The sequence below is a fragment of the Papaver somniferum genome, chromosome 3 (genome assembly GCF_003573695.1).
Source record: "Papaver somniferum cultivar HN1 chromosome 3, ASM357369v1, whole genome shotgun sequence".
NCBI classification, from domain to species: Eukaryota; Viridiplantae; Streptophyta; class Magnoliopsida; order Ranunculales; family Papaveraceae; genus Papaver; species Papaver somniferum.
The window spans coordinates 153,854,337-153,866,049 of record NC_039360.1 but is presented as its reverse complement, the minus strand read 5'-3'; positions in this window follow the sequence as shown (position 1 = coordinate 153,866,049).

Below are 11,713 nucleotides of genomic sequence, written 5' to 3'. Positions count from 1 at the left end.
ACTATTAACACTTGGAGATTCGTGTTACTCTGCTGAGAGCAACACTCAGTCATCATGCCGCACTAATAATGAGAGTTATGCGAGAACAACACAGGAAATACAAGGCTAGTCATGCATTAATTAATAATGCTGTAAATTCACAGGGTATTTGGGATTGTTGCTACATGCTCCAACCTGGATGAATTGTGTGTATTTAATTCATAGAATACTGGGATTGTTGCCACATGCTCCATTCTAGGTGAATTATTAAAGTGAAGAAGTATTCATCACTTATCGGTGGCTTTATCCTTTGCAAGATGTCAGCGTATAAATTTGGTTTTACAATTTTAGCCCTGAACTAAAGTCCACCATCAACACAATCTTATTCATCTTAACCATAACTATTTCAAATGACTCAAATGAAACTAGTTCTAGAGTTGTTCAATTGTTTATATTCTCATAGAAGTATATAAGACACAATTGAAAAAAAAAATCGATTTTGATTCACTCGAATCAAGTCATGAACATTATAGCCACGGTTTGCAAAAGACTGCATTCCTTATTATATAAATATATTAGTTCATGAACAAACCGATTTTAGAACATCATACACTTAGGTATGCATACGGGTATGCGTACATAAGTAGCCGAACCAAGTTTGGGTTTCGCTAGTACGCATACCATCCAAACTCAGCAGAAATTTCTGGACCTGAACCTTACGCCAGTACGCGTAACGTTTTGCATACCAGGTTCCCGGACTTTCTCCAAACCAACAAGTACGCATACGTGTATGCATACCATGGTTCCCGAACATGGATTACATATATGCGAGTACGCATATTATGCTTAAATCCATTTGTTCTAAACTCTATTTCAATCATTGAAACTTTCTTAGAAGATGACAATAGTTTTTTCACTATCTATTAGCATCAAAGCGATTTTCAAGTTATTGAAATAATCAATACGAAACATTCCGAGTCTACATCAAATGACTGTATCACACAAATCATGTAAGATGTTACCATGTGATTTTCATATGATCATCTTTTGACTTTCGCCAAGAGTATAAGATGAACTTGGTTGAAGAGAAATCTTACCAACACATATTTCGAGAAATATGTAAGCGAGTTAAACTCAGCTCGAAATATCAAATGTGTATAATCGAAGTCTATATAGCTATACGACTTTTGTCTCAAATATGAGATAGAGTAGATAGACTTTTGAGTGATAGATGAGTTCAAGTCTCCACATACCTTTTGTTGATGAAGTTCCACAAGCTCCCCTTAGTAGTTCTTCGTCTTCAATTGATGAACGCCGTGAAGTCTAAAGCTCAACTACACTTTCTATCCTAATCCGAGACTTAGATATAAGTAGACTAGAAATCAAGACTTATAGTTTTGGCAACTAAACTTGACAACAAGCTTGAGATAGCAACGCTTGCGAGTTCGACCGAGCAGTGCTATAACAATCTCCCCCTTTGTCAATTTCAGTGACAAAACTATCAATACATGTGGAATACAAAATAAATAAACATAGTAGCTCTCAATACAAATGCTTGACTTCCTTGGTTCTTCAACATTACTCGAAATCTTCGTCACTTCCAAGTACACCAATGATCCCAAAGGTTGTAAGTAAGTTTAGTATCATCGTTGTTGAAAATCCGTAGCTATAAAAATGAGTAAAACAAGAATTCTCAATCATTGTTACACAGTGTCATAGTATTATTACACAACATCAAAGTTCAATTGTATCACAACTTTGACAACAATACTATGGTGATATGTATCACTCCGCCTTAGTCAATACTTCATCTCACATGAAAACCAATCCCCCTTACATAATGATCCGTAAACTATATGTATTTATAGTGTGAAACTACACATTATTTTTCCCCTTTTTGTCAATAAAAATGGCAAAGGTACAAAATTAGTGGGATCCTAATGAAATTCCATAGAGATACTTCATGACCAAAAGAGAACGGACATATTAACTTGTTTAATGTATCATATAGCCGAAGCTAAATACATTCTCAAGGAGTTTATAAACATACAAGATAACTCCTACAATTCCCAACCGCACTCCCACAAAGATTGGAAATTAAGCACAGTCAATAAGAATTCCCCCCCCCCCCCCCCCCCCCCACCATAAAATGTCATTCCCGAAAGAACAACAAGAGCGACCTTACTTTCACAAGAAAAGAAGGATTTCTTTGGACATTAAAAAATCACATGAAACATGAATTTGTATCCAAAATACTCAATTAAATTAACCATAAGAGAACCCATGATTAATTTAATCGGAATTGCTCACATAAGAGAACTTATGGAGCTACACAGTATTTACACAAAGATGTGGATCAGGGAAGACCAATACTGCGGAATAGACAAAGAAAGACTTAACTTTTTTTGTCAAAAGTTCATTCAATCTTTTATCAATACTTGCATAATGACATATGAAAGACTTAGGCCGTGTTTGGGATCTTTGACTACATAAAGCTTAGCTAGGGAATTTTTTTCTCTAACTTGAGCAGGATTATCTCAAGATGTATTAATAAAGATGATGTTTGTTTTTCCGTTATATCCATCACGGGTTTATCATGTATTATGTTTGTCTCTCCATATTTTAAATATGTATTTTTATAAAAAAAATATGTATTATGGATAAAATTGTCGGAGAAAAAAATAAAAACATAACAATAAAGTTAAAAAAATTGAAAATATTTTGATTAATTAAAATAACTACCTCTATAACCGTCTAACCCAGGCAAGGATATTGGTATCCTGGCTATTTTGGAGAATATCATAACCTTGCTTTTTTAGCTTCCTAAAATCAAGGAAGATTTAGTTGTTCATATCCTAGACTAGAATTAGAACAAGAAAACATAATTTAAATGTATTTTCTTGATAACCCAACCTAGGATAGGCATTTCCAAGGGGCCAAACACGACCTTAACTTTTGACATATATGGGACAATCATAGTTCATGGACACAAACACACATATCCCATAACAAGTTGCAATACATGAAACCCTAAAGATTAATACTGCAAAATCATCTTCCAAATAAACTTTAGAATTTAAATAAATAAATCTAAAAACATTGCAAGATGAAAATCGTTGGAAATAGCTATGTGTGCTCACAATAATGGCTATTCCAAACCGTAGTTATCCTTCTTAAAACACAAAAATAAATTCTCATAAGAAGTTTCTTAGACAAAATAAAAAATAAACACCTCTAAGACCAACACAATCGAACACACGTTAAAAACAGAGTTCGTGTTCAGAATCTTCACGGGTTTCAAGACCTTCAAGCTTGTGACTGACATCATCGACAACCTCTTTGGAGGATAGGTACTTATTAAGACGATCCTTAACATGTGTCTTCATGAGAGCAAGGTCAAAGTTAACCTTTTCCAACTCAGTTGTTAACACATCAAGATCCTTCATAGAGTTCCCAAGCTTCAGTTTTGCTTTTCCGAGATCATTGAGAAAACCATGAACCATTTCAGCAGAGACCGTCTCAGCATTTTCTCTATCTTGATGAATATGCATAATAGCATGATGCACTAGGATTGAGTTCATCAGCTTCAACAATGGTTCTTCTATTCTTTAAGACGAACTCAAAATAAACAACATCATCAATAAAGTCTTCCGGAAATTCCCAAGAACAAGAAGGAGAAGCGATCCTTGTTAAACAAAAACCTGGAGTAAGAGTACTCACAAAAAAGTTTTTTTTTTTTTTTTTTAAATAGTTTCTCAGGGAAACAGATTTTAAGGTTTCCAAAGTTGGTTCGGGACATGTAACAAGGGTACCCGTACGAACACATCCTAGACCCATAGCCAGAAAACAGGAAAACAAGAAAACAAGACATTGTTTTGCTACGTGAAAAATTTCACAAGTTCAACTCACTAAATTTTACATTCATACTGGAGAAAAATTCAGAGCATAAGCAATTTGGAATCACAAGAATTCAAAAATCTTGACAAGACCAAACATATACTTCTACAAAGATGTTTGTAAATGGTAATCCAGCTAAGACCGATAAGAAAATAACTAGAGAATCAGAAAACATTTTGCCATCAAGTATACCTGACAATATCTCACTCAACCAGGATTTTTTGGGAGTGATTTTCCAACCTTTAGATCAATTATCACAAGTATGAGCCCTAAGCTTATTAAATGAATGTTGTTTTCGGTTAAACCTCTTTTTCTCAATCTTTTGGGGAAAAAAACGTTTCGATGTGAAAAGTTATCATAAGATTTATTGTCATCAAAAAATGATGCATAATGTGGATTCTTACATGAAGAATTTTGACTAGAGAGAGTTGACAACCTGTTGACGATCTCTTTGTATCCTTCAACTATCACATTTAGGTTGTTTTCCAAAGCTCCATCTTTGCTTTCTTCTCCTAGTAATTTTTTCACATCAAGAACAGCATTATCTCCCTTTTTGACAGAGGAGCATCCTTGAGCTTTTCTTGAATGATTTATGTTAAGGAGTCTATTATGCTCTTGAGCATTTGAGAAACACAATGAACTGACTTTCCTGGTAGGATACTCAGGGTAAGTACTAAAACCAATTGGGTTTAGACATACGAATGTCAGGTACACCTTTAAGAATTGAGTTTAAGGTATGTTGAAGTAGAACAAGGGAATTTTCATTCAATCTGGAGTTCCTCTTTTGCTCATCATGCCCTTTTGATTCACGCAAGAGACACACTTCTTGATCACCAAAGCGATTAGAGAGAATAGACGTAACACTGTAGGATCAGAATCTCGCAACGATAATATTTCAGCGAAATTATCAACAAAACAATACAACAGCGTCGCAGAAAAATTTCAGGAAGAATATAATAAATGATGTCAGCTAAGATCACGAGAAAGATGCGATAGTCCTGCGAAAATTAGAGAGCTTGCGAAATTAATATTTGTAAGGTTGCGAGAATGTCGCAGATCATACCCGAAAATAAAGGACAGATTAGCTGTCATCCACTATGTATTTCCCTATAAATAGTCGTTCAAGTTGTAAAGAAAAGAAAGAGATCTTTTTTGAGTAAGAAACAAGTAAATAGGAGAGAGAAAGTCTAGAGCAGAGATCATTCTTGATTTCTTTATCTTTTCTTGTAAGAATATTCAAAGGTTGATCAATAAAATTAAGAGTGTAAACCTAAAAATGAGTTGATTAATAATGAAATCATATGAGGGGTGTAGTGTAGGATTTCCTGCAACTACATAATGGTGCTAGAAACAGGGACATTGAAGATCGAAAGTTGAAGATTGTTGTTGAGAATATTCAAATCAAGAAAGTGATTAAATAAATCAGTGAACCAGTTAAAAGAAAGATGAATAGAATTAATGAAGATGACAAAAGATTGGAGTGTAATATGATAACAAAAACGATGGTTAATGAATTCCATGAAAACATCAAAGGAAGAATACATAAACGAAATTTTGAAGGAAGGAAAGTTATGGCGGTAGAAAAGACATCACCCTTGAAAGATTGGGAAAAGCAAAAAATTACATTCATGGCGGCAGAAATACCAAAAGAAAATTTGAATCACACATCCCTATTGGTTATCACAGTGTCTATTACGCGAAAAGAGAAGGAGATAACGACAAAATCCACAGAAGAATGAATATTGAACAAAACTTTAATCGATACAGGAATTTCAGTGGATATAATATTTTATCACACATTCTAGGCAATGGGATTTAAAGATGAAGAAATGTCCAGATCAACATATTTTGTTCACGGCTTTGGAAAATCCACAACAAAACCTAAAGGAGAGATAGTGGTATGAATTCCACTTGGAGAAATCGAAACACATGTAACGTTGTGCGTGGTGGATATGGAATCTCCATATAATATGTTATTAGGAAGACCATGGATACATGCGATAAAAGCTGTGGTATCAACGTTGCATCAGTGTATTAAATTCCCCACACCAAATGGAATAGGTGAAATCAGAGGAGATGTTGACAATGCGAAATTATGTCATCAAATTGAAGTAAAGCATTATGAAGGACAAGCAAAAAAGAAACAATTTCGCAGAAAGTTGGCAAAGGAAGCAAAGAAAGAAGAAGAATTTAGAGTATATATGATAAGGGAAAAAAAAGGCAAAGGAATACCCAGCGAAATTTCGGAAGAAGGAGAAGGACCTATGCAAAACAATAAAATAACCAACACCAATAGGAGAACCTAAACCTAGTTACACTGCCGCAGAACCAACAAAAGAAATAAAAGTTGGAACTATAGAGGAACCTCTAATATTGAGAATTGGAACCAAAATGGATATGGAAGAAGAAGAAAGAACTGTTAACTTTTTGCGAGAATATAAAGATGTTTTCGCAGGAAGCATGGATGAGATACCGGGAATAGATCCATCAATTGCATGCCACAAGTTGGATATTAAAAAAAATGTGAGACCATTTAAACAGAGAATAAGAAAAATTGCAACAACTTACCATTCCCAAATATAAGAAGAAATGCAGAAAATGCTTGATGCGGAAATCATAAGAGAAGCTAAATACCCAGAATGGATAGCGAATATGGTCATTGTCCCAAAGAAAAACAAAGGAATCAGGATTTGCATAGATTTCACTGATTTAAACAAAGCTTGCCCCAAATATAATTTTCCGTTACCAGATATTCCTCAAATGGTGGAATACGCAGCGGGAAACGATAGGGTATAACCAAATCCCTCTCGCTGAAGAAGATCAAGAACATACTGCTTTCTTTTCCCCTAGAGGTTTATATTATTACACGAAAATTCCATTTGGTTTGCGAAATGCGGGAGCGACATATCAAAGAATGGTAGAGAAGGTGTTCGCAAAATGGATACACAAAACATTAGAAGTATACGTGGATGACATGTTAGTAAAGAGTAAAGAAGCTAAAGACCATGTACAAGACCTAAGGGAGATTTTTGAACAAATGTGGCAGTATAGCATTAAATGGAATCCTGAGAAGTGTACTATTGGAGTTGCATCGGGAAAATTTTTAGGCTACATTGTATCAAAGGAAGGAATACAGGTTGATCCAGAAAAAGTGCAAGCAGTTCGTGACATGCCAACACCAGCAACAATAAAAGATGTACAAAAGTTGAATGGGATTCTAGCTTCGCTGGGGAGATTTATTTCGCGATCATCAGACAAATGCAAATATTTTTTCGATATACTCAAGAAGGGTGCGAAATTTAAATGGACTGATGAATGTGAAAAAGCTTTTCAAGGAATCAAAGAACATCTTATGAATACAACTATTTTACAAAAAGCAGAATCAGGAGAAGAATTATTGATCTATCTTGCGACGACGTCGCATGCATTAAGTGTGTGTTATTGCGAGTAGACGCAGGAGTGGAGAAACCCATTTATTACATTAGCAAAACTTTTAATACTGCCGAGAAGAATTACTCAAAGATTGAAAAGTTAATCTTAGCATTAGTTTATGCATCATTTAAGCTCCGCATATACTTTCAAGCACACAAGATAAAGGTATTAACAAAAGTACCAATTGAATCAGTGATGAAGAATTCTAAAAGATCAGGAAGAGTGGAGAGATGGAATGCACAAGTAGGCCACTTTGATATTAAATATGAAATTTTGTCTTCACCAAAATCACAAGTTGTTGCAGATTTTTGGCAGAATTTCCTTTAGAAGAAGATGAAGCAGTAGAAGAAATGATGGATGTAGAAGAAGAACATGGAGATCCAAAAGATTTATTAACAGAACCAAATAGAGAGATATTGGTAGATGGATCATCAAATGGAGAAGGAAATGGAGTTGGAATTGTTTTAATTTCGCCAGAAGGAATAAAGATGGCTTTTTCATTCAGATTGGAATTTGCATCCACTAATAATGAAACAGAATATGAAGCTGTGATACATGCCTTAAAATTCGCAATAGAAATGAAACTAGAAAATGCCAGGATCACTAGTGATTCGCAGCTAGTTATTCGCCAAATAAAGGGAGAGTATACTACAAATGAACCATCCTTGAAGAAATACAAGAAGCTGGTTGAAGAATTGTCAGCGAAAATCCCAAAAATAAAATGGAGGCACATTTCAAGAAAGGATAACAGACTCGCAGACGCTTTTGCTTTCATCTCAAGCATGATGACAGATCCAACTGCGAGATGCATAAAAATACAAACACTTTGTCACCATCAATCAATAAAGAAGAAGAAGACGTGGATGTGATGATAATAGACAATGAAGAAGAAGAACAAATGAACAATATCGCAGACTGGAGAATGGAACTTCATGCATATTTGGCGAAAGGAGAAACACCAAGAAATAGATTGGAAACACACAAGTTAAAAAGCCGTGCAACGAATTATGAATTAAGAGATGGGTTGCTATACCGAAAATCCTTTAATGGACCATCACTCAGATGTTTGACACGAGAGGAAGGAGAAAAGGTGCTAAAAATGTTACATAGTGGGGATGCTGGCAATCATAGTGGAGGAAGATCTTTGGCACATAGAGCAAAAATGCAAGGTTATTACTGGCCATACATGCATGAAGATGCAAAACAAATATCAAGACGTTGCGAAGATTGTCAGCGGCATGGAAAGAAAATACATGCACCTGGAGCACCATTGTCATCTTCAACCAGTGTGTGGCCTTTTGGAAAGTGGGGCTTAGATATTGTGGGGCCATTTTTACCAGGATCTGGACAAAGAAGATACTTAATAGTCGCAACAGATTATTTCACAAAATGGACAGAAGTGAAGGCAGTACATATTCGCGACAAAGATATCTTTACATTCATATTCGAAAATATCATTTGCAGATTCGGAATTCCTGCACAGTTGGTATCTGATAATGGGAAACAATTTGAAGGACAAATATAGAAATGCTACTTAATGCATTCAAGATAAAATGTGGAAAGTCTACTCCTTTGTATCCACAAGCTAATGGGCAAGTAGAAGCAACAAACAAAACAATTGCAGATATATTAAAGAAGAAATTGGAAGGACATCACAGAGCATGGTGCGAACAAGTACATAATGCAGTATGGGCTTATAATACAACTAGAAGAGAAGCTACTGGAATGTCACCTTTTTGTTTAACATACGGAGTTGAAGCGGTGTTACCAACAGAAGTTGTTATTCCGACAACAAAAAGAGAAGCTTGGGAGAAAAATCTTAGTGCGGGCTTGATTTTAAATAAACTTGATGAATTAGAAGAAAGAAGAGAAAAAGCTTTACAACATATGGAGAATTATCAGCGAAGATTAGCCCGAGATATAATAAACGTGTCAAAATACGCGAATTTCAACCAGGAGATTTAGTTCTGCGAGAAACACCAATATATCAGCGAGAAAATGGTGGAAAATTAGCGAAAAAATGGGATGGACCTTACATCATTAAGGAGATAGTTGGAACAGGAGCTTATAGATTAATGGATCCAGAAGGAAGAGATGTTGGTCATAGATTAGACAGACCATGGAACAGGTTGTACTTAAAAAGATATTATCCGTAAGAAGCTTTGAGAAGTTATGGATTCTGAAAGAATAATTGCAAGATTACTCATATCAAAACAAGATCATGATGTGCGAAATTTTCGCAGAGATAATCACAGAACAATGACATAAAAGAAAGGGGCGAACCTTTATGGCGTACACCCTAGTTCGCGAATAAAATTTCGCAAGAGGCAAATGTAAGACCTAAAGTACGTCATATTAGGGGGTACCTGTTGCATGGCTCAGGGAAAGGCTACACCGCCACCGGAACCTGAGTCATGGAGATTTGGGGTCAATAAAGCCCATCCGGGAGAGGCACCTTGGATTCTCAGCTTAAGCATATGACTTGGGTTGGGCGACTAAGGTAATAAGGACTCTCCCAAGGAGTGCAGATCTGATCAAGGCGCCGAGGTACACGGTTGAGTCAAGAGTGCCAGGGACGTTTGAAGCGTACCTTGCCATTCTTGACAAGTCTTGGCTTATACTGCACTCGGCCTGAAGAAAACCCCACTTAGGGTGCAGTCTCGTAACCATAAGCCCTATAGGTAAAAGGGATAAGAGGCTGCGAAAACAACTGGTTGTTGTTAAGACTGGATGGGAGGAGCTAACCTTGTATGGTAGAAGTACGCCTCCTTGAAGGGGCAACCAGGGGGAGATAAGGGCGGCACCCTCCATTAGGGAGCTGATAAGTGTCTTAAGACGCAAATGTCATGAGGCTTTTTATTCGCAAGGATATTAAGGCTTGTCATATTTGTGCAACAATCCTGAAGAGGCAATAATACAAAAGAAAAGATAAGACGAGATCAATGGGTTTTCGCATGAAAGTGCGAAGACGTCCTGCGATTTCGTCGCAAGACGGCAATGTCATGGGCTTTATTTTCGCAAGAATATTTAGGCCTGTCATATTGTCGCAACATTCCTGAAGAGGCCATAATACAAAAGAAAAAGTTAAGGCAAGATCAATGGGTTTTTGCATGAAAGTGCAAGGACGTCCTGCGATTTTGTCGCAATGACAAGAGGTGGCATAATAAGACCTTTAATTAGGAAGGCAAAATAAGACCACATGATAAAACAAAATATTTATAACAATTATTTTTTGCAAGAAAGATAATGAGAGGCAAGTATGGGAATCAATACACAAGAAGCATTATCTTTCTCATCAACAAATATTAAAAGGAAAAGTTGATTCCAAAGTTGGTTGAAAAATGTAACTCGCAAAAGTGATAAAATAAGACAGTTCAAGAAGACAAAGCTAGATAAGAAGCTCAAGCTTCAGTATTTTTCAGTAGCAGGAGATAACAGAAATTCTTCGCCAATATTCTCGCAAGCCTCTCCTTCATTTCGGTTTTGATCTTCGCCTTGACTAGCATCTTGATTATCGCCAGCAATTACTTCTTCAGGAGAAATTTCTTTCTCATTCTGATTAACACCAGCAGATGCTTCTTTAGAAGGAATCTTCTTCATTTCCAAGAAATTATCCTCTGCACCGCTTTCGTAATCATAATCACTATCAGCAGGACGAGGAACTTCATCATCATCTACTTCTAAAGGATCAATTGATGTAGGAGGAAGAGATTTGGACAATAAAATGTCATTTACAAGGACTTCAGCCCGGAGATGAACTTGCGAAGAAGTGCTCTCTGATGATTCCTATCTTGAATATCCTTAAAATAAGCAAGATAATCAAGTCTTCTTTTGCTCGGTCGCGAGAACCAGTAAGGGTAGAGACGAGCAATGCATTTTCTTTGCGAATTTTGGCATATTTAGCCTCCAAAACAGAAATGGAAGAATGAAGATTCTTCTCAGACTCTGCGAAAGATAGAATACAAAATTTCATTAAGATAAGAATTCAGAGATATGACAAAGAAAAGATAATTAAGGCAGTCAAACTATTATGACTACCTTCCTTTTGCGAAATAAGGTGTTGAATCAAGGACAGACAACTATTCTCCCAACGGTCCATTGCGTCATCAAATTTATCTCCAACTAAACCTTTAAGTCGAGACTGAAGATTTTTCTCTTTAGAAATAAGAAAGGCATTTTTCTTCGCAAGAGAAGAATAAGATTCTTCTAATTTGGAATATTGTTCTTTAAGCTGATTCGCCTTTACACTTAAAGCTATTCTACCTTGAATGAGTGTATCTCTTTCAGCGATAGATGACTCTGTTACTTCTTTAAGTTCATTTCTCAAAGAGCGAAGAGATTGCTCTTGGTCATCACATACTTTTGAAGAATACTAAGTTGTTGCGAAGATATCGCCATCTTGTTT